The sequence below is a fragment of the Pseudophryne corroboree genome, chromosome 1 (assembly GCF_028390025.1).
Source record: "Pseudophryne corroboree isolate aPseCor3 chromosome 1, aPseCor3.hap2, whole genome shotgun sequence".
Classification (NCBI taxonomy): Eukaryota; Metazoa; Chordata; class Amphibia; order Anura; family Myobatrachidae; genus Pseudophryne; species Pseudophryne corroboree.
In genome coordinates, this window is record NC_086444.1 from 812,006,447 (window position 1) to 812,033,709 (window position 27,263).

General features: G+C 47.0%; 1 protein-coding gene and 1 pseudogene across 6 annotated transcripts in view; one reads left to right on the forward strand and one right to left on the reverse strand.

Annotated features, from left to right (window-relative positions):
- NPNT (nephronectin) overlaps nucleotides 1-27,263 on the reverse strand; it is a 217,348-nt gene that overhangs the window by 34,981 nt on the left and 155,104 nt on the right. The gene's annotated exons all lie outside the window — the stretch shown is intronic.
- Nucleotides 25,410-25,527, forward strand: LOC134951508 (5S ribosomal RNA; annotated as a pseudogene).

A 27,263-nucleotide genomic window follows, 5' to 3' on the forward strand; every position in this document is an offset into this window, starting at 1 on the left:
CCCTTTATTAAAATGGCCTTGGGATGAACAATGTGGGAGAGAGTAATAAATATACAGTGTTTAAACATCTCAGATAGCTTCCGTTCTGCCACATTTGCTTGTTTTATTTCACCATAAAACATTTCTGTTGAGCAGAATTAACATTGATTGAATCTTGTGGCACACAGACACAGATGAAGGTTGTACTGGGGTATCTCTCAGCTTCAGGCATCTGCCCAATCCTGCCTCATTATTATGCACCATGGCTTCATTGGTCATGTATTAAGTTAATTTAGCAAAACTGCAACTGCTTGCAAACGTATGCTGGGGGCTGTCCAGCACAGGGCAAGGCTGCCCAGCATGCTAAGGGCTGCCAGTGAAAGAATTGCAATTGAATTGCGATCGCATCGCTGAATAAGGGTAGTCTCCCTGCCTGCGCAGCTTTGCTGTGAAGGCTGTTGTGTTGCTGCCATTTTCCCCATGATGTCAAACGGCCGCCCCGGACCAGTTCACAATTTTGCTGACAAGCTCCTGCAATGCTGCGTCGCCGCCCCCGCAATGCTGCGTTGCTGCCCCTCAACCGCCTCTGCCTGTCATTCAGATAGAGGCCTACGCATTGGTGCAATGCGAATGCATTTCCTGGTCAGTGCATGCGCAGATTGGGTCCTGCGCATGCACACTGGGCAGAAAATCGTCAGAATACGATTGCATCATATACTGAATTAGGCCCTAAGCACAAACTAACAGACCCACACATGAAACTGTGCAACTGTTTTATTATGCTGAATTGAAAGTTTTTTTTCTCAAGCTATATGTGACATGAGTGATCTTTATAGACATCAAAAGATCTTAATCTGTGGCAATCACTTACGAGGCATGGTTTTGCCTTGTAAGCAGTGGTGGTTCCAGAGGTGAGGCTGCAGCACAGTCAAAAATTCAAATAAGGGAGCCACACCAACTGCTAGTGAAAACATCCCTCATGTCACCAGCAAATATGGTGACACAACATAAAAAATAAGCTTGGGAACAAAGATTGACTCATCCTGCCAATATGAAATATTACACTCACTGGCAACAAAAATAGGATTTTAATTACCTATCTGTAAATCCTTTTCTTGTAGTCCGTAGGGGATACTGGGAATTTAGTACCATGGGGTATAGACGAGTCCACTTGGGCACTTTAAAAATTTGATAGTGTGTGCTGGATCCTCCCTCTATGCCCCATCTACTAGACTCTGTCTAGGAAACTGTCCCCGAGGAGACAGACGTACAGATTGAGAGAAGGATACAGAAAAAGGAAAGTGGTGAGATTACGAACCAGCGCACACAAAACAAGAGGAAAGCCATGCTAACCAAACTTGAAACCAGTAACAGCGACAGCTGAACCAAACAACAGTACTGAACCAAGTAACAGTGCAGGAAGAACGAAGCACTGGACGGGCGCCCAGTATCCCCTACGGACTACGAGAAAAGGATTTACCGGTAGGTAATTTAAATCCTATTTTCTCTTACATCCTAGGGGATACTGGGAATCCATTTAATACCATGGGGAAGTACCAAAGCTCCCAAACCGGGTGGGAGAGTGCTGAGATTCCTGTAGAACTGATTGACCAAACTTAAGGTACTCAGAGGCCAAAGTATCGAACTTGTAAAACTTTGCAAACATGTTCGAACCTGACCAAGTAGCTGCTCGGCAGGGCTGTAAAGCCGAGACACTCCGTGCAGCCGCCCAAGAAGAACCGGCAAGCCTGCCGTGGAATAAGCATGCTGGATAGTGAGCCTGATCCAGCATGCAATTGACTGCTTTGAAGCAGAACACCCAATTTTGTTGGGATCATAAAGAACGAACAGCGAGTCCAATTTCCTGTGACAAGCTGTCCTCTTTACATACACCTTTAAAGCCCTCACAACATCCAAGACTTTGAAGTAGCACAGTTGCCCGTAACACCCGGAACCACAATAGGCTGGTTGATGTGAAATTCGGACACCACCTTAGGAAGAAATTGCTGACGAGTCCTGAGTTCAGCTCTGTCCTCATGGAAAATTAAGTAGGGGATCTTGTGAGACAATTCCCCCAGCTCTGAAACACGTCTTGCTGAACCCAAGGCCAGCAGTGTGACGGTCTTCCCCGTAAGATACTTTACGTCCACCTCCTGTAACGGTTCAAACCAGTCCGATTGGAGGAACTGCAGCACCATATTGAGATACCAAGGTGCCGTGGGAGCACAAATGTGCAAAACACCCTTCAAGAACATCTGGACCTCAGGGAGAGAAACCAATTGCTTCTGAAAGTAAATAGACAAGGCTGAGATCTGGACTTTAATGGAGCCTAGACATCCACTCCCGACTGCAGAAAAAGCAGGAAACGTCCCAGATGAAATTCAACCGCGGAATATTGTCTGCTTTCACACCAAGAGACATATTTCTTCCATATACGGTGGTAATGTTTAGACGTTACCCCCTTCCTGGCTTGGATCATAGTCAGGATGACCTTGTCAGGAATCCCTCTCCTGGCTAGAATCAGTCGTTCAACTTCCATGCCGATAAACGTAGCCGCGGTAAGTCTTGATAGACGAACGGGCCCTGTTGCAGAAGATCCTCGTGAAGAGGTAGAGGCCACGGATTTTCGATCAGCATCTCGAGAAGATCCGCGTACCAGGCCAATCGCAGCCAATTCGGAGCAATGAGAATTGCTTGAACCTTTTCCCTTTTTTATTCTCTTTATAATTCTTGGGATCAAAGGAAGTGGAGGAAACACGTACACCAGCTGGTAGACCCACGGAGTTGTCAGAGCATCTACCGCCACTGCTTGTGGGTCTCTCAACCTGGAACAATACTGCTTGAGCTTCTTGTTGAGTCGAGGGGCCATCATGTCGATCTGTGGATATTCCCACCGACGTGTCAACCACTGGAACACCTCCGGGTGAAGGCCCCACTCCCCCGGGGGTAGGTCGCGTCTGCTGAGGAAGTCTGCTCAGTTGTCCACTCCCGGAATAAAGACAGCCGACAATGCCACAGCGTGTTTTTCCATCCAGAGGAGAATTCTTGACACCTCTGACATTGCTGCTCTGCTTTTCGTTCCGCCCTGTCAGTTTATGTACGTTACCACAGTCACATTGTCTGACTGGACTTGAATGGCCTGATTGTGAAGTAGAGATGAGGCCTGCAGAAGGGCATTGTAGATAGCCCTGAGTTCCAGGATGTGAACTGGAAGGACGGCTTCCTGACTTGACCATCTTTCTTGAAAGTGCACCCCCTTAGTGACTGCTCCCCAACCTCTGATGCTTGCGTCTGTAATTAGCAGAATTCAATTCTGAATCCAGAACCTCCGACCCTCGAGGAGGTGAGAAGTCTGTATCCACCACAGAAGGGAGATCCTGGCCCTTGGCGACAGACGGATCCTCTGGTGCATGTGAAGATGTGATCCGGACCATTTGTCCAATAGATCTAGCTGGAAGGGCCTCGCATGAAACCTTCCGTACTGAAGTGCCTCGTAAGAGGCCACCATTTTCCCCAAAAGGCGAATGTACAGATGCACCGAGATCCGGGTTGGCTTCAGGACAGCCTGAACCATCGACTGGATTACCATAGCCTTCTCCAAGGGAAGTAACACTCTCTGAGACTCTGTGTCCAGTATTCATTCCCAGGAAAGGAAGCCTCTGTGTCGGTTCCAGGTGGGATTTTGGTAGGTTCAGAATCCACTCATGATCCAGGAGTAGTCTGGTTGAGAGGCCAATGTTGTCCAACAACCGCTCCCTGGACAATGCCTTCATCAGAAGATCGTCCAGGTATGGAATTATGTTTGCGGAGTAGAAACATCATCTTTGCCATCACTTTGGTGAACACCCTCGGTGCTGTGGAGAGACCAAATGGCAGGGCCTGGAACTGGTAGTGACAGTCCTGCAATGCAAACCATAGATAAGCCTGATGAGGCAGCCAGATCGTAATGTGAAGGTATGCATCCTTGATATCCAGAGACACTAGGAATTCTCCCTCCTCCAGACCTGAGATCACCACTCTCAGAGACTCCATCTTGAATTTGAACACTGGTAAGTAAGCGTTCAACGACTTGAGGTTCAGAATCGGTCTTACTGAACCGTCCGGTTTCGGTACTACAAATAAGTTGGAATAATGGCCCTCATTCCGAGTTGATCGCACGGTAGCTGTTTTTAGCTGCCGTGCGATCAGATAGTCGTCACCTATGGGGGAGGTTTTTTTTGCATAGCAAGGCTGCGATCGCTTGTGCAGCCGAGCTATGCAAAAACATTTTGTGCAGTTTAGGAGTAGGTTCTGACTTACTTACCAACTGCGATCACTTCAGCCTGTCAGGTCCCGGAATTGACATCAGACATCCGCCCTCCAAACGCCTGGACACGCCTGCGTTCGGATCACCACTCCCCGAAAACGGTCAGTTGACGCCCGGATCCGCCTCTTGCCTGTCAATCTTCATGCGTTAGCCGCTGCGAATGCTTTCGTCGTAGGACTCGTCATTGTCGCCAGGCAATGAGGTGCCTGCGCATTGCGGCCGCAGCGCAAGCGCTGTTCCGACCTGATCGCACGGCTGCGAAAAAGTGCAGCGTGCGTTCGGGTCGGAATGACCCCCAATACTTCTTGTTTTGCAGATGAGGTCAAACTGGAACAATGACCTGAGTCTGTACCAGTTTTTGAATGGCGTCCTGTAAAGTTATACTTGCCTCTTGTGAAACTGGTAAGCCTGATATGAAGAATCTGTGAGGTGGGAGCTCCTGGAACTCTAGTCTGTAGCCCTGGGAAATAAGATCTATGACCCAGGGATCCTGGCACGAACTTGCCCAGATGTGAATGAAGAATTTTAGCCGGGCTCCCACCTGCCAGTCTTCCAGGCATCGCAGTCCACCGTCATGCTGAAGGTTTTGAGGAAGCAGAGCTGGAGCACTGTTTCTGTGAACCGGCAGTTGCTGGTTTGCGTGGTTTACCTCTAGCACCTCTGTGGTGGCTGCAGAAGAACCTCTGGTTTGCCCCTAAACTTGGCAGTCCGAAAGGACTGTAAATTGGGAACTGAGTAAGCCTTCCTAGCTGGGGGAGCTGCAGAAGGAAGATAAGTGGACTTACCCGCAGTACCTTTGGAGATCCATTTGTCTAGTTCATCTCCAAATAAGGCCTCTCCTGTGAACGGTAGGCCTTCCACTCCTTTCCTGGAGTTGGCGTCAGCAGTCCACGGGCATAGCCATAAACCCCTGCGTGCTGACCCTGCCATGGCTTTCACCATAAAATTTGCAGAGTCCTGTATGTGTTGCAGGAGTAAAATAATCTCCCCTTGAGGTAAAGTATCTAACCCCTCAATTAGGTTACCCGACCATCTGGCAATGGCTCTTGTAATCCACCCACATGCTATAGTGGGTCTTTGGGCCACCCCGGCAGCAGTATACAAAGATTTCAGTGTAGTCTCAATCAAATAGGTGGATTTTCCCATTTTTTCTTATCCTCAGGAGGAAAAGGAAAAGATGATAGCAACCTTTTAGGGATTTGAAATTTCCTATCAGGATTAACCCACGGTTCTTCAAACAGGGTATTTAGTTCTTTTGATACAGAAAAAGTGGATGAGGATTTCTTTTTTATATTCAAATAAGATTCCACACTCTCTTCTGTCACTTTGGGGGTAATTCCAAGTTGATCGCAGCAGGACATTTTTTAGCAGTTGGGCAAAACCAAGGAGGTCATTCCGAGTCGTTCGCTCGGAAATTTTCTTCGCATCGCAGCGTTTTTCCGCTTAGTGCGCATGCGCAATGTCCGCACTGCGACTGCGCCAAGTAAATTTGCTATGAAGTTTGGATTTTTACTCACGGCTTTTTCTTCGCTCAGGCGATCGTAGTGTGATTGACAGGAAATAGGTGTTACTGGGCGGAAACAGGCCGTTTTATGGGCGTGGGAAAAAACGCTACCGTTTCCGGAAAAAACGCGGGAGTGGCTGGAGAAACGGAGGAGTGTCTGGGCGAACGCTGGGTGTGTTTGTGACGTCAAACCAGGAACGATAAGCACTGAACTGATCGCAGATGCCGAGTAAGTCTGAAGCTACTCTGAAACTGCTACGAGATGTGTATTCGCAATATTGCGAATCTTTCGTTCGCAATTTTAAGAAGCTAAGATTCACTCCCAGTAGGCGGCGGCTTAGCGTGTGCAATACTGCTAAAATCGCCTTGCGAGCGAACAACTCGGAATGAGGGCCCATGTGCACTGCAGGGGAGGCAGATATAACATTTGCAGAGAGAGTTAGATTTGGGTGGGTTATTTTGTTTCTGTGCAGGGTAAATACTGGCTGCTTTATTTTTACACTGCAATTTAGATTGCAGATTGAACTCACCACACCCAAATCTATCTCTCTCTGCACGTTATATCTTCCCCACCTGCAGTGCACATGGTTTTGCCCATTAGAGAAAAATGTTGCTGTTGTGATAAGGTCTGAATTAGGCCTTATGGGGGTCATTTTGACCTGATCGTACGCAGCAACTTTTTGCTGCCCGTGCGATCAGGTAAACGCTGCCTATGGAGGAGTGGTTGTTTGCATAGCAAGGCTGTATACGCTTGTGCAGCCCTGCTATGCCCAAAAAGTTTTGTGCAGACCTAGACTAGGGTAAGACTTACTTACCCTGTGCGATCACTCCAGCGTAGCAGGTCCCGGAATTGACGTCAGACATCCGCCCTCCAAACGCCTCGACACACCTGCGTTTGGATCTCCATGCCCCGAAAACGGTGAGTTGACGCCCGGATCTGCCTTTTTCCTGTCAATCTTCACGCGGTAGCCGCTGCGACCACTTTCTTCATTGGTGGCGTCGCTGCCCGACGCGCATGCGCAGTTCCGATCTGATCGCATGGCTGCGAAGAAGCGCAGCGTGTGATCGGGTTGGAATGACCCCTTATGTCCGTGAAAGTTCATCGAGCATTTTATATATCTCACAGACTCAAACTGGCCTATATTTTTAAGTGTATTTTTAATTGACAGTTATTACGCTACTAGGATAATTTTCAAATATATCCACACAGCCAGGCCAGGATAGGTTGGTAACTAGAAAAGAAGAAACCTTAATCCATTAATGAAGTATCTCCCTGCAGAGGCTGTGTCAATATACTGTGCTGCACATCACACTGGGAGTAGGAGAAATTGAGGTCCGTAGGGCTGCATGTTTGGGCTCGGCGTAACTGGAAATTATTGTGCTGCAAGGTGTAATGAATGGTCGACAGTCATTAGGTCGACCACTATTGGTCGACATTGACATGGTCAACATGGACGCATGGTCGACACATGACAGGTCGACACATGAAAAGGTCAACATGGATTTTGAACTGTTTCTGGTGTATTTTTTTCCGTAACATGACCAGGAACCCCGATTAGTGTACCACGTCCCCTTGCATGGCTCGTGGCCTCTCTCTGCTACCGCTGAACTCGGCACAGGATACAATTCCCAATCGTAGTCCACATGGACTTACAATCAAGCATTCTTCCAAAGGCACATAAGTGGAGAGGAACATAGGTGGGGTGCCTCACACCTCATGGAGGTGTAAGACAGAATGTGGAGTGGATGGGAAGGGAGCAGAGACAAAGACAGAGGTGGAGTCTGGGACAGACATTCAATCAGTTGTGAATTAGGTGAAGAACATGAATTTAACCCTATTGCAAATGATTTTAGTAAAAAAAAAAAGAAATATATATATATATATATATTTTTTAAAAAAATAAGAATTTACTTACCGATAATTCTATTTCTCGTAGTCCGTAGTGGATGCTGGGGACTCCGTCAGGACCATGGGGAATAGCGGGCTCCGCAGGAGACAGGGCACATCTAAAAAAGCTTTTAGGTCACATGGTGTGTACTGGCTCCTCCCCCTATGACCCTCCTCCAAGCCTCAGTTAGGTACTGTGCCCGGACGAGCGTACACAATAAGGAAGGATCTTGAATCCCGGGTAAGACTCATACCAGCCACACCAATCACACCGTACAACTTGTGATCTGAACCCAGTTAACAGTATGATAACAAAACGAAGTAGCCTCCGAAAAGATGGCTCACAACAATAGTAATAACCCGATTTTTGTAACAATAACTATGTACAAGCATTGCAGACAATCCGCACTTGGGATGGGCGCCCAGCATCCACTACGGACTACGAGAAATAGAATTATCGGTAAGTAAATTCTTATTTTCTCTAACGTCCTAGTGGATGCTGGGGACTCCGTCAGGACCATGGGGATTATACCAAAGCTCCCAAACGGGCGGGAGAGTGCGGATGACTCTGCAGCACCGAATGAGAGAACTCCAGGTCCTCCTTAGCCAGAGTATCAAAATTTGTAAAATTTTACAAACGTGTTCTCCCCTGACCACGTAGCTGCTCGGCAAAGTTGTAATGCCGAGACTCCTCGGGCAGCCGCCCAGGATGAGCCCACCTTCCTTGTGGAATGGGCATCTATATATTTTGTCTGTGGCAGGCCTGCCACAGAATGTGCAAGCTGAATTGTATTACAAATCCAGCGTGCAATAGACTGCTTAGAAGCATGAGCACCCAGCTTGTTGGGTGTATACAGTATAAACAGCAAGTCAGACTTTCTGACTCCAGCCGTCCTAACTATATATATATATATATATATATATATATTTTTAGGGCCCTGACCACGTCTAGTAACTTGGAGTCCTCCAAGTCCCTAGTAGCCGCAGGCACCACAAGAGGTTGTTTCAGGTGAAAACGCTGACACCCCTTTATGAAGAAACTGGAGACGAGTCCCAGTTCTGTCCTGTTCAAATGGAAAATTTTAACATGGGCTTTTGTAAGACAAAGCCGCCCATTCTGACAATCGCCTGGCCGAGGCCAGGGCTAACCACATGGTCACTTCCCATGTGAGATATTTGTCAACAGCATGGTCACTTTCCATGTGAGATATTTCAAATCCACAGATTTGAGCGGTTCAAACCAATATGAATTTAAGAAATCCCAACACTATGTTGAGATCTCACGGTGCCCCTAGGGGCACAAAAAAGCTGTATATGCAATACATCCTTTACAATCTGGACTTCAGGAACTGAAGTCAATTCTTTCTGGAAGAAAATCTACAGGGCCGAAATTTAAATGTTAATGAACCCCAATTTGAGGTCCAAAACACTCCTGTTTTCAGGAAGTGTAGAAATCGACCTAGTTGAATTTCCGTCGTGGAGCCTTCCTGGCCTCACCCACGCAACATATTTTCACCACATGTGGTGATGACGTTGTGCGGCCACCTCCTTCCTGGCTTTGACCAGGGTAGGTATGACCTCTTATGGAATGCCTTTTCCCCTCAGGATCCGGCATTCAACCGCCATGCCGTCAAACGCAGCCGCGGTAAGTCTTGGAATAGACATGGTACTTGCTGAATCAAGTCCCTTCTTAGCTCCCCAGGCCCTTAGTCCTCTGTGAGCATTTCTTGAAGTTCCGGGTACCAAGTCCCTCTTGGCCAATCCGGAGCCACTAGTATAGTTCATACTCCTCTATGTCTTATAATTCTCAATACCCTGGTTATGAGAAACAGAGGAGGGAACACATACACAGACTGGTACACCCACGGTGTTACCAGAACATCCACAGCTATCGCCTGAAGGTCTCATGACCTGGCGGAATACCTGTCCCGTTTTTTGTTCGGGCGGGACGCCATCATGTCCACCTTTGGTCTTTGCCAACGGTCCACAATCATGTTGAAAAACTTCCCTATGAAGTTTCCACTCTCCCGGGTGGAGGTCATGCCTGCTGAGGAAGTCTGCTTCCCAGTCGTCCACTCCCGGAAAGAACACTGCTGACAGTGCTATCACATGATTTTCCGCCTAGCGAAAAATCCTTGCAGTTTTCACTGCCCTCCTGCTTCTTGTGCCGCCCTTCTGTTTACGTGGGCGACTGCCGTGATGTTATCCCACTGGATCAATACCGGCTGACCTTGAAGCAGAGGTCTAGCTAAGTTTAGAGCATTATAAAATTGCTCTAAGCTTATTTATGCGGAGAGAATTCTCCAGACTTAATCACACTTCCCTGGAAATTTTTTCCCTGTGTGACTGTTCCCCAGCCTCTCAGGCTGGCCTCCGTGGTCACCGGCATCCAATCCTGAATGCCGAATCTGCGGCCCTCTAGAAGATGAGCACTCTGTAATCACCACAGGAGAGACACCCTTTTCCTTGGATATAGGGTTATCCGCTGATGCATCTGAGGATGCGATCCGGACCATTTGTCCAGCAGATCCCACTGAAGAGTTCTTGCGGGAAATCTGCCGAATGGAATTGCTTCGTAATAAGCCACCATTTTTACCAGGACTATTGTGCAATGATGCACTGACACTTTTCCTGGTTTTAGGAGGATCCCGATTAGCTCGGATAACTCCCTGGTTTTCTCCACTGGGAGAAACACGTTTTTCTGGACTGTGTCCAGAATCTTCCCTAGGAACAGTAGACGTGTCGTCGGAAAAAGCTGCGATTTTGGAATATTTAGAATCCACTCGTGCTGTCGTAGAACTACTTAAGATAGTGCTACTCCGACCTCCAACTGTTCTCTGGACCTTGCCCTTATCAGGAAAGCGTCCATGTTTCTTTTAAGAAAAATCATCATTCCGGCCATTACCTTGGTAAAGACCCGGGGCGCCGTGGACAATCCAAACGGCAGCGTCTGAACTGATAGTGACAGTTCTGTACCAGGAACCTGAAGTACCCTTGGTGAGAAGGGCAAATTTGGACCTGTAGGTAAACGTCCCTGATATCCAGTGACATCATATCGTCCCCTTCTTCCTGGTTCGCTATCACTGCTCCGAGTGACTCCATCTTGATTTGAACGCTTGTATGTAAGTGTTCAAATATTTCAGATCTCACCGAGCCGGTTGGCTTCAGTACCACAATATAGTGTGGAATACTACCCCCTTCCTTGTTGTAAGAAGGGTACTTTGATTATCACCTGCTGGGATTACAGCCTGTGAATTGTGTGAGGGGGAGACGTCTCGAATTTCCAATGTACACCTGGGATATTACATGTAGGATCCCGGAGTTCCCTTGCGAGTGTTGCTGAAACTCTTGAGATGACCCCCTACCGCACCTGAGTCCGCTTGTACGGCCCCAGCGTTATGCTGCGGACTTGGCAGAAGCCGTGAGGAGCTTCTGTTCCTGGGAATGAGCTGCTTGCTGCAGTCTTCTTCCCTTTCCTCTCCCCCTGGGCAGATATGACTGGCCTTCGCCCGCCTGCCCGTATGGGGACGAAAGGACTGAGACTGAAAAGACTGTGTCCTTTTCTGCCAATATGTGACTCGGGGTAACAAAAGGTGGATTTTTCAGCTGTTGCCATGGCCACCAGGTCCAATGGACCGCCCCTTTATACGGCAATACTTCCATATGCCGTCTGGAATCTGCCTCACCTGACCACTGTCGTGTCTTCATCTGGCAGATATGTACATCACATTTACTCTTGATGCCAGAATGCAAATATGCCTCTGCGCATCACACATATATAGAAATGCATCCTTAAAATGCTCTATAGACAATAAAATCCTGTCCCTGTCAAGGGTATCAAAATTTTCAGTCAGGAAATCCGACCAAGCCCCCTCAGCGCTGCACATCCAGGCTGAGGCGATTGCTGGTCGTAGTATAACACCAGTATGTGTGTATATACTGTTATGATATTTTTCAGCTTCCTATCAGCTGGCTCCTTGAGGGCGGCCGTATCTGGAAACGGTAACGCCATGTTTTTTATAAGCGTGTGAGCGCCTTGTCCACCCTAAGGTGTGTTTTCCAACTCGCCCTTACTACTGGCGGGAAAAAGGGTATACCGCCCATAACTTTCTGTCGGAGGAACCCCACGTATCATCACACACTTCATTTAATTTATCTGATTCAGGCAAAACTACAAGTAGTTTATTCCCACCCTACAAAATACCCTTATTTGTGGTACTTGTGGTATCAGAAATACGTAACACCTCCTTCATTGCCCTTAACATGTAACTTGTGGCCCTAAAGGAAAAATACGTTTGTTTCTTCACCGTCGACACTGGGGTCAGTGTCCGTGTCAGTGTCTGTCGACCGACTGAGGTAAATGGGCGTTTTTACAAGCCCCTGACGGTGTCTGAGACGCCTGGACCGATACTAATTTGTCCGCCGGCTGTCTCATGTCGTCAACCGGCTTGCAGCGTGTTGACATTATCACGTAATTCCATAAGTAAGCCATCCATTCTGGTGTCGACTCCCTAGAGAGTGACATCACCATTACAGGCAATTTTCTCCGTCTCCTCACCAACATTTTCCTCATACATGTCGACACACACGTACCGACCTACAGCACACACATACAGGGAATGCTCTGATAGAGGACAGGACCCACTAGCCCTTTGGGGAGACAGAGGGAGAGTTTGCCAGCACACACCAAAAGCGCCATAATGTATATAACAACCCTAGAAGGTGTTGTTTCTATATATGGGCTCTTAATATATAATTATATCGCCAATTTATGCCCCCCTTCTCTTTAACCCTGTTTCTGTAGTGCAGGGGAGAGTGGGAGCCTTCCTCACCAGCGGAGCTGGTCAGGAAAATGGCGCTGAGTGCTGAGGAGAATAAGCTCCGCCCCTTTCACGGCGGGCTTTTCTCCCGGTTATTAGGAAAACTGGCCTGGGTTAAATACATACATATAGCCTTAATGGCTATATGTGATGTATTTATTTGCCTCTAAGGTAATCTATATTGCTGCCCAGGGCGCCCCCAGCAGCGCCCTGCACCCTCCGTGACCGAGATCAGTGAGCCGTGTAGCAACAATGGCGCACAGCTGCAGTGCTGTGCGCTACCTTCATGAAGACTGAGGAGTCTTCTGCCGCCTGTTTCCGGACCTCCGTTCTGCCGTTCTTCAGCGTCTGTAAGGGGGATCGGCGGCGCGGCTCCGGGACGAACCCCAGGCTGACCTGTGTTCCGACTCCCTCTGGAGCTCAGTGTCCAGTAGCCTAAGACTTCAATCCTCCTGCACGCAGGTGAGTTGCAAGTCTCTCCCCTAAGTCCCTCGTTGCAGTGATCCTGTCGCCAGCAGGAATCACTGATTAGAAACCTAAAAAAAAACTTTTCTAAACAGCTCTTTAAGAGAGCCACCTAGATTGCACCCTCTCGGACGGGCACAAAAACCTAACTGAGGCTTGGAGGAGGGTCATAGGGGGAGGAGCCAGTACACACCATGTGACCTAAAAGCTTTTTTAGATGTGCCCTGTCTCCTGCGGAGCCCGCTATTCCCCATGGTCCTGACGGAGTCCCCAGCATCCACTAGGACGTTAGAGAAATATATTTTCCCCAAACATTGATCGGGAACATTGCAAGCATCGGAATATTGGAAACATCGCGGCTTTCATTTTGAAAGCCGGGACAGCCTCCAGGTATACAGGGGGGTCTGGGGGTGGCTTGGGAGGGTTACTTTACACTCCCCAGCGGCTGTCATTGTCTGCAGCCACTGAAGGGGGGATCCTGCCGTGCTGACCGATCAGCAGTGATCGTCAGCACGGCAATCAGTAGGGCAGAGTGCAGGGAGGCAACGGGACCTTCCGGTCCCTCTGACAGCAGCAACGGAGGGAAGTTTTCCTTTCCCGCCGCTAACATTCTCTATCTGACTGGTCACATCCTGTGCGAGGTCAGATAGAGCACTAGCAGGCATGTTCGCATCTGATGCGACCATGCCAGGCAAGTGGTTAATGAATGACTCATCACACACAGCTTAGCAGTGTGATTCATGTAACTCCCTGCCCAGCACTAGCAGCCTGCGCTGTGCTGTGGGAGTGTAATCATTTATCAATTACCTCTGGCGTCAGCGAGGCCCCTCGTCTGCCCGGGCCCGCTACTAGAGTACTGGCTGTCCCCCCTAGATGGAAGCGCTGGCAGTTCCACAAGAGAATGCACTCTATTTTGAGAGCATCGTCCACTAACCAGGGATCTTTTCTAAATCACATCTTTTTATACTACTTAATACATTGCCAGTTTAGAATGTTTCCAATTTGAAAAACTGGGAATGTGGTTTCAGATCAGACAGTTTTTTGATTGATGCACATTGATGAGTGTGGTTAGGCCTTTAGTACTGTAAATCACATAATTGACAAAAGTTGCACATTAAAAAGCAGTAAAACCTATGCTTGATCAGTTTGATCACTAGATTACCAACAGCTAATTATTTGTTGTTTGGTATGCAGGAGAAATAATGTAGACTTCTATTTAGTGATTTTCTATCTGAGACCTACACACTGCTTGCAGCTTTTATTAAATTTGATTTGTGTGACCCCCTGTAGGCAGCTATTTATTTCAACTGCATATTTATAAGCAAAGCATTACAGTAGTGCAACAGTGTGTGTTAAACATTTAATAATCTCTTTAGTAATCTCTGTGGGAGAAGCCTAGAGATGAGATGCAGGTGGCCAGAGATAAGGGCAGGGCCGGACTATTTGCAACTGCAATAATGATGCGTATAGCTTCTCTACGAAGAGAGGACGGCCCGAATTACCATAGAATCAGGTCATTGGCCTGCCCCCCTTCCCGGTACTATTCTCCCCATCCTGCCCAGGAAGTGAGCAGGATGCTGGAGCACCACCCACTACTCTTGCAATCTAGGGGAACTCCACCAAAATGTGGAAGTCTCCCAGAGGTTCCAGGAGAGGATGTAAGCATTGTGTTAAAATTTAGAATAACCCAGGTTTCGGAACCAGACCAATATGGTGTCTCTTACCTCAAAATATAATTTTTAGAGATGTTCTGCCTTTGCTACTGTTTAATGTAGGATGATCTTTCACAACAAAACAAAGAAAAAATTGTAACAATATTATCATCCTGACAAAGATGTGTTGCTCCATCCTGTAAGGTGTAGTATAGTAGTAACATACACATGTACTAACATGTAGTAAAGCATCTTCACATTATTTAGACAGTTGAACAGTCTTCACTATTCACACAAGTTAGCAGATGTCATAACATCCATGTCAGAGTTGAAATGAACACTTCCTGTGTTTTCCCATTTACCACTTCTGTGGCATGCCTGGACTCCTAGTTAAGACAGCATACAAAAGTCTGAACATCTGATACCCCCATATCTCATTGATCCCCTACCAGCATTTCTTTCTAAGTCATGGATTTTGGAATGAGCCCTCCCATTTCTTTATCAATAACATACAGCCGCGGCCAAAAGTTTTGAGAAAAACACAAGTACAGTATTGGTTTTCACAAACTCTGCTGCTTCAGGGTTTTTAGACCTTTTGTCAGATGTTACTATGGTATACTGAAGTAAATCTCAGCCAAGAAAGTGGGCTCACTCACAATGTTGCCTATGAATAAAGAATGGCACAAAAACATCTTCCAAGAGCAACTTCTCCCAACCATCCAAGAACAGGTTGGTGACGAGCAATGCCTTTTCCAGCATGATGGAGCACCTTGTCATAGGGCAAAACTGATAACTAAGTGGCTCAGGGAACATAACATCAAAATTTTGGGTCCATGGCCAGGAAACTTCCCAGACCTCAATCCCATTGAGAACCTGTGGTCAATCCTCAAGAGGCAGGTGAACAAACAAAAACCCACAAATTCTGACTCCAAGGACTGATTAGGCAAGAATGGGCAGCCATCAGTCAGTATGTGGCCCAGAAATTGATTGACAACATGCCAGGGTGAATTGGAGAGGTCTTGAAAAAGAATGGTCAACACTGCAAATATTGACTATTTGCATAAAGTTAATGTAATTGTCAATAAAAGCCTTTGACACTTTTGAAATGCTTGTCATTTTACTTCAGTATACCGTAGCAATATCTGACAAAAAGGTCTAAAAACACTGTAGCAGCAAACTTTGTGAAAACCAATACTTGTGTCATTCTCAAAACTTTTGCCCACGGCTGTATAACTGCTATCTAGCCTATGGCACCAATACTGTATAAAATACATATATTACATACCATGTTTGGTCAGCTTTGATTTGTTAATTTCTGGAGCTACATTATGAGTATAAGTTTTCATTTGCAGGTTTTATCTAATAATTATTTATGTAACAAAGTCTTATTTCATAGCGCTTTACAGAAAATATTTAGTCATTCACATCAGTCACTGCACCAGTTCAGCTTACAATCTATGGGCCTTATTCAGTATGGATCGCATCAGCCTATTTCTGTTAATGTCTGACCTGACCACTACAACCCCTTTGTGTGTATACTCTGTGTAACGCATGCGCTGTAGGGGTTTTCTTATATTTTGCTCAGTACACAGCCAGGCATAAGGCTGTCAGTGATTGACAGTCTGATGCTTTTTCGGGTACAGCGGGGACCCCATTTGTGAAAAAACTAGTTTTATGGTAAGAACTTACCTTTGTTAAAACTCTTTCTGCGAGGTACACTGGGTTCCACAAGGATTGGACAATGGGGTGTAGAGTAGGATCTTGATCCGAGGCACCAACAGGCTCAAAGCTTTGACTGTTCACAGAATGCACAGCGCCGCCTCCTATATCACCCCGCCTCCCAGCACAGGAGCTCAGTTTTTAGTTAACCAGCCCAATGAAGTAGCAGGAAAAGAGATGACAACAGTGATACCCCTTTCACACAGCCATAAATTTCCCGGGTTAAAACACATGAACGCGCATCAACCCGGGAAATTTTGTGGTGTCCCTGCATTTCAACCCTGCAATCGACCAGGGTTGGTCCCGGGATGATCCCTGGACCCTGGACAGTGTGAATGGTGCAGGGACATGTCCCACCTTCCCGGGTTTCCTCTGCTGATGCTGATTGGCTATTCAGGGCACTTCCTGGTCTTGTGGTTTTTCTGAGACGCCCATTTTTAGAAAATGCAGGGCCATCCCGGGTTCAGTATGAAAGGTGCAGACCTGGGATGTTTCGGCAAAAAATGCTGGTGTGAAAGGTGCCAACCCGGGAATGTCCCTGCATGAGCCCGTGGCAGAATTCCCGGGTTTTGTCCCTGCATTTCTGGTGTGAAAGGGGTATGAGTAGCCACATACACCACACTCTCACGACAAGAGAAGTGTCAGCGGCTAATGCCATACCAACCCAAAGAAGCTAAGTGCGTCAGGGTGGGCACCTTGTGGAGCCCAGTGTACCTCGCAGAAAGAGTTTTAACAAAGGTAAGTTCTTACCATATAACTCGTTTTCTGCTGCGGGGTACACTGGGCTCCACAAGGATTGGACAATGGGGATGTCCTAAAGCAGTTCCTTATGGGAGGGGATGCACTGTAGTGGGCACAAGAACCCGGCGTCCAAAGGAAGCATCCTGGGAAGCGGCAGTATCAAAGGCATAGAACCTTATGAACGTGTACCCGGAAGACCACGTAGCCGCCCTGCACAATTGTTCAAGGGTCGCACCACGTTGGTCCGCCCAAGAAGGTCCAACAGACCGAGTAGAATGGGCCTTAATGTGAACAGGGGCAGAGAGACCAGCCTTCACATAAGCATGTGCAATCACCATTCTAATCCATCTGGCCAGGGTCTGCTTGTGAGCAGGCCAACCACGTTTGTGAAATCCAAACAAAACAAAGAGAGAATCAGATTTTCGGATAGAAGCAGTTCTCTTCACATAGATACGGAGAGCCCGTACCACATCCAAAGACCGCTCTTTGGGAGACAAATCAGGAGAGATAAAGGCCGGAACCACAATCTCCTGATTAAGGTGAAACGAAGAAACCACCTTAGGTAAATATCCGGGACGAGTCCTAAGAACCGCCCGATCACGGTGAAAAATCAGATATGGGGAACTACAAGACAAGGCACCCAGATCCGACACTCTTCTAGCAGAGGCAATAGCCAGCAAAAACACCACCTTAAGGGAAAGCCACTTAAGGTCAGCTGAACCGAGGGGTTCAAACGGAGGCTCCTGCAACGCCTCCAAAACCACCGACAAGTCCCAAGGAGCCACAGGCGGGACATAGAGAGGTTGGATACGCAACACACCATGAGTGAAAGTATGAACATCAGGCAAAGTCGCAATTTTTCTCTGAAACCACACCGACAAGGCAGAAATATGAACCTTTCGGGAGGCTAGACGCAGGCCATACTCTAGGCCTTGCTGCAGAAAAGCCAAAAGCTTGGCTGTACTAAACTTGGAAGCGTCATAATTGTTAGATGCGCACCAAACAAAGTAGGAATGCCAGACCCTATGGTAAATCCGAGCAGAAGCCAGTTTTCGGGCCCGCAACATAGTTTTAATGACCTCTTCAGAAAAACCCTTAGCCCTCAAGTCGGAAGCTTCAAGAGCCACGCCGTCAAAGACAGCCGGGCTAGGTCCTGGTAGACACAGGGGCCCTGAACGAGGAGGTCTGGGCGTTGTGGAAGTAGAATTGGACGCTCTGACGATAGGCCCTGGAGGTCTGAGAACCAGTGTCGTCTGGGCCACGCTGGAGCTATGAGAAGCAGATTTCCTTTTTCTTGCTTGAACTTCCAAATTACCCTGGGCAGGAGTGACACCGGAGGGAACACATACGGCAGCCGAAACCTCCACGGCACCGCCAGCGCATCCACGAATGCTGCTTGAGGATCCCTTGTTCTTGCTCCGAAGACCGGAACCTTGTGATTGTGTCGAGACGCCATAAGATCCACGTCTGGAAGACCCCACTTTTCCATGAGGAGTTGAAACACTTCTGGATGGAGGCCCCACTCGCCGGCATGCACGTCCTGACGACTAAGAAAGTCCGCTTACCAATTCAGGACTCCCGGAATTCAATATTGCCGATATGGCCGGTAGATGGCGTTCCGCCCAACGTAGAATCCGTGAGACTTCCTTCATTGCCAAACGGCTTCGAGTGCCACCTTGATGATTTATGTAAGCCATTGTGGTGGTGTTGTCCGACTGTACTTGAACAGGACGGTTCTGAATCAAATGCTGGGCCAGGTTCAACGCATTGAAGACCGCCCGCAATTCCAGAATGTTGATCGAGAGGAGAGATTCCTCCTTGGACCACCGACCCTGAAGGGAGTGTTGCTCCAGAACTGTGCCTCAACCTCTTAGACTGGCATCTGTCGTCAACAGGACCCAGTTGGATATCCAGAAGGGACGACCCCTGCACAATTGTTGGTCCCGGAGCCACCAGTGTAGCGACAGACGGACCTCCGGAGTCAAAAAGATAATTTGAGATCTGATCCGGTGAGGCAGGCCGTCCCACTTGGCTAGAATCAGCCTCTGGAGGGGACAAGAATGGAATTGAGCATACTCCACCATGTCGAATGCTGATACCATTAGGCCCAGCACCTGCATTGCCAAATGTATTGACACCTGCGGATGAGAAAGGAAGCAACGAATCCTGTCCTGAATCTTCAGGACTTTCTCCTGAGACAAGAACAACCTCTGGTTGTGAGTGTCCAACAATGCTCCCAGGTGCACCATGCTCTGAGCAGGGACCAGGGAGGATGGGCTTGTAGAAACCGGACCATCATATCCAGATGACGCAGGAGAAGATCTGGGGAATTTGCCAGGATTAACAAGTCGTCCAGATACGGCAGTATCCTGACCCCTTGACGGCGGAGTACCACCGTCATAACTTTGGTGAAGACTCGCGGAGCCGTTGTTAAACCAAAAGGTAACGTCCGAAACTGATAATGTAGGTTGCCAATAGCGAACCTCAGGTATTGTTGATGTGACACTGCTATAGGAATATGCAGGTAAGCATCCTGTATGTCCAGGGAGACCATGTAGTCCCCAGGTTCCAAGGCCAGAACTATAGAGCGAAGGGTTTCCATACGGAACTTGGAAACCTTCACAAACCTGTTCAATGCCTTGAGGTTGAGAATGGGCCGGGAGGACCCATTCGGTTTCGGGACTAGAAACAGCGGAGAATAGTACCCCCAGCCCCTCTGAGCAAGAGGCACCTGTACGACGACTCCTGTATCCAGGAGGGTCTGTACCACCGAGTGTTTGCCTTTGTCTGGTCCAAAGGGATGTCTGTCTGGCAAAATCGACGAGGGGGTCGGTATTTGAAGGCTATGGCATAACCTCGAGTGACGACTTCCCGTACCCAGGCATCTGAAGTGGTCTTCAACCATTCCTGGGTATACCCTAGAAGCTGGCCCCCCACCCTGGGATCCCCCAGGGGGAGGCCCGCCTCGTCATGCGGCAGGCTTATTGAACTTGGCAGCCCAGGCTCTTTTGGGCTTCGGCTTACCAGGTTTGGAAGTGCGGGCCTGCTTATGGTACGCCTGACCTTTTGCTTTACCTGAAGGAGGAAAGGGGCAAAAGGACGTACCTTTAGCCTTCGACACAGAAGGAGCGGTATCAGGCAAACAGGCAGTTTTGGCAGTAGCCAAGTCAGCCACAATCTTATTTAAGTCCTCCCCAAACAGAATATCTCCCTTGAAAGGGAGTACCTCCAGGGTTTTTCTAGAGTCCAGATCCACAGACCAGGATCTCAGCCACAATATCCGGCGAGCCAGGACTGACGTAGTAAAGGCCTTGGCTGCTAGGATACCGGCATCAGAAGCCGCCTCTTTAATATATCGAGAAGCTGTGACAATATATGACAAGCATTGTCTAGCATGGTCAGAAGAGATTTCAGCTTCTAACTCCAAGGCCCATGCTTCAATAGCCTCTACAGTCCATGTAGCTGCAATAGTGGGCCTTTGTGCAGCACCCGTGAGGGTGTAAATCGCTTTCAGACAACCCTCCACACGTTTATCCGTAGGCTCTTTTAGAGACGTGATGGTAGTGACAGGTAGAGCTGAGGAAACCACCATCCTAGCCACATATGAGTCCACTGGAGGAGGTGTTTCCCAATTTTTAGACAGCTCTGGCGCGAGGGGATAGCGAGCCAGCATCTTCTTTTGAGGCACAAACTTCGTACCCGGGTTTTCCCAGGGTTCCTGACGTATATCCATTAGGTGGTCAGAGTGAGGTAAAACTTGCTTAACCACCTTCTGACGCTTGAACCTATCTAGTTTCTTAGGAGGGACGGATGGCTCGGGATCATCCGTAATCTGCAGAATTAACTTAATAGCCTCCACAAGATCAGGAACATCCACATGTGAACTACCCTCCCCATCAGCCGTATCTGAGTCAGAACCTGAGGAGTCAGTATATGTGCCGTCTTCATCAGACGAGGTGTCAGTGACAGCAGTGGATTGTGAGGAGAGAAGCGCTCGCTTAGAGGACCTCTTGGACTTAGGCGAGCGTTGGTCAGACTTTTTAGTAGTCAAGGACTGGTTCAATTTCTTTAATTGAGCAAATAAATCATCCGCCCACGGCGGGTTAGCTGCAGGGACCACATACGGTTGTACCGGCATTGGGGGTCCCATAGGGGGAGTTAGTTTATGAACTAGCGTATGCAGAAGCGTGGAAAAAGCGGCCCACGGTGGGTCAGTATGTGCCAATGTTGCCACAGTCCCACTGGGGGGCAAGGAGCCCCCAGAACCAGAGCCCACAGCTGCTATATTCTCCTCATATGGCCCTGTGGCGTCAGCAACACCGTTACCCTCAGAAGCAGACATGATATAACTTGCAGTATGAGGTTAACACAGTACAATTATCAGCAGCACTATACCTCTAAACCCAAACCCCTGCATAGTGTAGTCAGCACTAGCAGAGATAAAGGAGAGATATGGTGACTAAATCACAGAGAAAAATACGTAATACAGTATATCTTTGTGAAAATCCTATATTAGATAACACCTGACGCACCAAGTCCCCTCAGGTTATGGAATATGGAATATAGGTATGGCAGGTTGAGTGAAAGACACGAAATGGACACCACTCAGCTATCAAATGCACACACAGAAAGTCACAGTTTGTACAATGCAGAGGTTATTACTGACAATAATACTGCACTGGACTAGATTACACAGCTATATAACAATAGATATAACAGTACACAGTAAGAACTGGATGTATATCTCAGGGTAATTGTACCATAAAACCCTGACTAAGTGCACTCTTTCTTAACTAACACTGACTAAAAAGGCAGGTAGAATACTTAAGTGTCATGTAAAGGCACAGCGCTGACAACCAGGCGGCTTTACATAGGAGGATTTGCCCAAGCAGTCCCAGGAACAGTGAGCTGAGGGATAATGGTGCCGCAGACACTGACAGAGAGTGAGGAAAAGACAGATATGCAGCTCCAGGGCGGGAACACTTGCTAGAAATGGCGCCCTGGGGCTGGGGGAGGGGCTTCAAGTCTAAGCCTTATCCCCTCTGCTGGCAAAACCACCGGGTACTGTGGGCGATATAAGAATTGCGCCCATGCCCTGGTGATTTAGTGGGATCGCCTGTACTGCCACAGTGTCCACCACCAGCGCGCGCGGTCCGCCTCCCACTGACCGCACCGGATCGCGATAAAGACCGGGTTCCGCAAGCGGGACCCACTTACCACCTCCCGAAGCGCGGCCACGCGATCCTGGAGAGCCCCAGCTGTGTGTGTCTAACGTGAAGAAAACTGGAGCCTCCGCTGTAGGTACCCGGCAACCAGGGCTCGGGAGTGTACAGCGCCGCTGGGGAGAGCTGGAGCTTCAGTAGTGAATGTCACAAGTCATTTACCACCGCTGCTGCCCTTGAAGTCTTCACTTTTTACCTCATAAAAAGCTTTTCTTAGGGCTGCCTGGAGCAGTCCCTCTGTTCAGTGCCTGCTTACTGCAGCACAAACTTACAAAACTGAGCTCCTGTGCTGGGAGGCGGGGTGATATAGGAGGCGGCGCTGTGCATTCTGGGAACAGTCAAAGCTTTGAGCCTGTTGGTGCCTCGGATCAAGATCCTACTCTACACCCCATTGTCCAATCCTTGTGGAGCCCAGGGTACCCCGCAGCAAAATGTAGGCATGATTCCACTGTTTAGGGGGACAGAAGAGGCCTTGGATCTCCATGGTTGCATTGACATTTCCTGGCCTTTGCGACTGACGGCTTGTATGGCACCATGGGTGCCGTAAGCCGCATGATGCAGGTTGGATCACTACTACAGCAGGAGGCATCTGCATGTAATAGACACCTCCTGCTGCATTAGCACACATGTGGGAAGTGGTTGGGAACATGTGGGACAGGGTTGGGCACATTTGGGACGGGCACATGTGGGATGGGGTTGGGAACATGTGGGACGGGGTTGGGCACATGTGGGATTTGGTTGGGAACATGTGGGACAGGGTTGGGAACATATGGGATAAGGTTGGGCACATGTGGAACGGGGTTGGGCATATGTGGAACGGAGTTGGGCACATGTAAAGGTTGGGTAAATGTGGGACGGGGGTGGGCACATGTGGGGCGGGTTTGGGAACATGCGGGATAGGGTTGGGCACATGCAGGACGGGGTTGGGAGCATGTGGGACAGGGTTGGGAACATACGGGATAAGGTTGGGCACATGTGGAACGGGGTTGGGCATATGTGGAACGGAGTTGGGCACATGTAAAGGTTGGGTAAATGTGGGACGGGGGTGGGCACATGTGGGGCGGGTTTGGGAACATGCGGGATAGGGTTGGGCACATGCAGGACGGGGTTGGGAGCATGTGGGACGGGGTTGGGAACATGCGGGATAGGGTTGGGCACATGTGGGATGGAGTTGGGCAAATGTGGGATGGGGTTGGGAGCACGTGGGACGGGGTTTGGAAAATGTGGGACGGGGTTGGGAACATGTGGGACGGGGTTGGGAACATGTGGGACGGGGTTACGCTAATAAAGGATGGGACTTATCCTAACTGTTGGGAGGTATGTTTTCTCCTAAATGGACTGTAAGACATACCAGACCAGAATTACTATGTGCACAAATTATTACTTTTCTAGTTATTTAATTGGGTACAGATAGAGTAGCCCATTCATACAAACGGAGCTAATATAAAGTGAATATCCCAGTGCGTTACCTCTAAAGCCATTTGCTGAGATGCATAAGTCATAAAAAAATAAGATCTCTTTAACCAAATCCATTATTTGATTATGTTATCGATAAATTGGATTTGTAATAGTAAATATTTCTCTATAGACAGCAATTGCAAATGAACTTCTACTGTAGAAGTATATTACTAATGTTTAAATAGGAAACATCTCTGTATGGAAAGTAACTTGGTATTATTGTTCTCTACGTTGTATACATGGGGCCAAATGTACTAAGAGTGAGAGTTTCAGAAAGTGAGAAATTTGGTAAGGTTTTGCAGTTTTTTTTAAAGTGGCAATCATTTACACTGCAAAACCAGGTTGATCTTGCTGTGTAAATGTTTGCCACTTCAAAAAAACCCTGCAAAACCTTACCAAATCTCTCACTTTTTGAAACTCTCACTCTATTACATTTGGCCCATGGTGTATAGTTCACTACACGTCATGTTTCATGTACACTGTTCCATGTTTCAAAATGAGAACACGGGTCATATTCTTTATGTGTTGCTATTACAGATGTAACATTGGACCATTTTATACGTACCAATAATGCCCACTACCACCCATATTATCTGTATTCAATCATCTTTGGGAGGGCCCAACATGGACCCATGGATGGTTGTTTTCTAAACTCTTACCACCTGTTCCCCATTACTTACTTCAGTTCACACTGGATGGAACTAAACACAATGGAGCTGATACAGAGTGAGTACTATGACAGTCAGAGTATCCTCAATGAAATTCTTTGCGCACACCCTGAAAGCTGACATGCGCATATATACCTAAGCTGACTTGAATGATTCTGGTACTTACACCTGCCTGCACCTGGAGTGGTGGAACCGGTAGAAAAGTGGTGATATCACATAGATGAAGTACATTCATTGCTTGGGAATACAGTATTTAATGCTGTTGTGTGTTAGCAAATGCAATTTACATAATACAAAGAGTTGTGTGTCTGATGTGTTAGAGGAGTTGCAAAGAGAGGGAAGGAAAATACCCTTCTCTGGCACAACATTAACAAAAGGTAACAATTAGAAAAAGTTGTTAAAACATAACATTTATTGAAACTTTAAAATACACACCCCCTGAAAGATATACAATCATTCCGTACACAGGGAAGTTGAAAGAAAAAAAGAAACAGATTTCAAAAAGCAAATTATCATTAGCTGACGTCACAGAAATAACGATAATTAATTATAGTTAATTAATATTCAAAATATATATCTCATAATTCAATCCAATGGATCATTTGCAGCAAGGACAACTTAGTCCTAATAAGACTGTTCCAATCTTGATTGTCTGACATAAAGACACTGGTTTCCTTACATTGATACGTATTATGTTATATCATTGCCACCATCTCCTTCCTGACTATATATTGTCGTTACTATTTTCAAAACATTATTTACACTGCTTTGATTTTTCACGCTATATTCTATTGACTCTCATTGGTGATCCAGTAAATTACCTTCATTCCTGTGGCAGTTTTTCAACTGATAGGGGCATATTAATGCCTAACACCAAATGCAGATTAATTTCTTTGCCTTTAATTCCCTCTCAATAATTGGATAGCTATTCGCCCCACCTACCTTTCTGTGAACTCTCATCAACGATTCAGGATAAGCACCACTACAACCTACTACCAAACCACACTGAATTTGGCCAATCTCGTCTGAACTTGGAAGCGATAAAGTGTAGGGCCGGGTCAGTACTTGGAGGGAGACCCCCAGGGAATACCCAGTGTAGTAGGTTCTGGGAATATGATAATATTCCAGTCTAACGTTGAAAGCAGATTCACCACTTTTTAATCCTAACCTTCGTCTATTATGCTCATTGAGTATTTGAAGTTCAAATAATTCCTTCCCCCTCCTGTTTTGTTAACGTAACCAGCAGTAGATTGGACATGAGTATAGAAGGAGTATAGGAGATAATTTCTCATTGAGTAAATGATAAGAAATTATTTTGCGTTATTCGTATCTTTAATGTAATAATTTCTGTTACAAATCAAACAAACACTGTGTCCAATTAAGGTCCCTGCTAAATATAGCAGTTGAGTCGTAAGGGTGTGTTGTGGTCCAGTTCATTGTTAGGACTAATCAATTGTCCTTGCTGAAAATGATCCATTTTAGGATTGAATTACGAGATATATATTATGGATATTAATTAACAACTATAATTAATTCTCGTCATTTCTGTGATATCAGCTAATGATAATTTGCTTTTTGAAATCTGTTTCTTTTTTTCTTTCAACTTCCCTGTGTACAGAATGATTGCATATTTTTCAGGGGACGTGTATTTTAAAGTTTCAATAAATGTTATATTTTAACAACTTTTTCTAATTATTACCTTTTGTTAATGAGTGCGCCAGAGAAGGGTATTTTCCTTCCCTCTCTTTGCAAATTGACAGTCAGTAAGACATTACTGAACCCTTGGTGCACCGTCAACATTCAATATGCAGTCAATCTAGGGCTCATAGATTATAACATTGTTGGTCCCTAACATTATAGCTTATTACTTTCCAGGGGATCAGTACTAAATCCCGCTGAACGGGATCCCGGCGGTCGAAATACGGACGCCGGAATCCCAACCACACAATCCCGACAGGGGTGGCGAGCGGAACGCAGCCCCTTGCGGGCACGCTTCGCTCGCCATGCTGCGGGCACACTATTATATTCTCACTCTATGGGTGTCGTGGACACCCACGGAGGGAGAATATGTCGGGATTGTGCCGGGCTCGATTCCGGCGTCGGTATTTCGACCGCCGGGATTCCGTCCGGCGGGATCTTGACCGCATACCCTTTCCAGTGCGGGAACACATTCACAATACTACTACGTATTAGAAGAGTTTTTGAAGTTATATTAATGAAATGCGAATGCATATTTTGCTAGCAAAACAAATGGTTAAAAATGTGGGTATAAGTGTATGTGACACACACCTGGTGTATATCAGGAGCACATGTTGCTATGGTTGACCTGATTGTGTCATACAGAAACAGAGAATTTGACGGCAGATAAGAACCACTTGGCCCATCTAGTCTGCCCCTTTTTTTTTTTTTTTTGCACTATATTTTTATCTCAAACCTTATTTGATTCTTGCTTTGTGTTTGTGTAAGCATATGGCTGCAAGTAAGCTAATGTTATCTGTGACCTTTTTGTATTGTAAATTATATTCAATTAGTGATTGACTTTGCATCTGGCTCATCTGACAATGCAAGCTTGGCTAATTCTGAAAATATAAGCACTGTTTTCTTTGGCACAGCAAACTAAATAAATACAATTTTCAATGATGAATTTCAGGTTACATTAATTGATTGTGTTCAAGCATGCACAATCTACTGTTAGTCACCATGGAACAAGAAATGATATTAAACACTACTGCAGAGATCAGTATGTCCTGTACAAAATAAAGATCATACTGTATAATTTTAATTGTAGCATTTGTTAAACATTAGTTGTTAAATTCAAAAGTATTCTCATTGCTGCAGCCA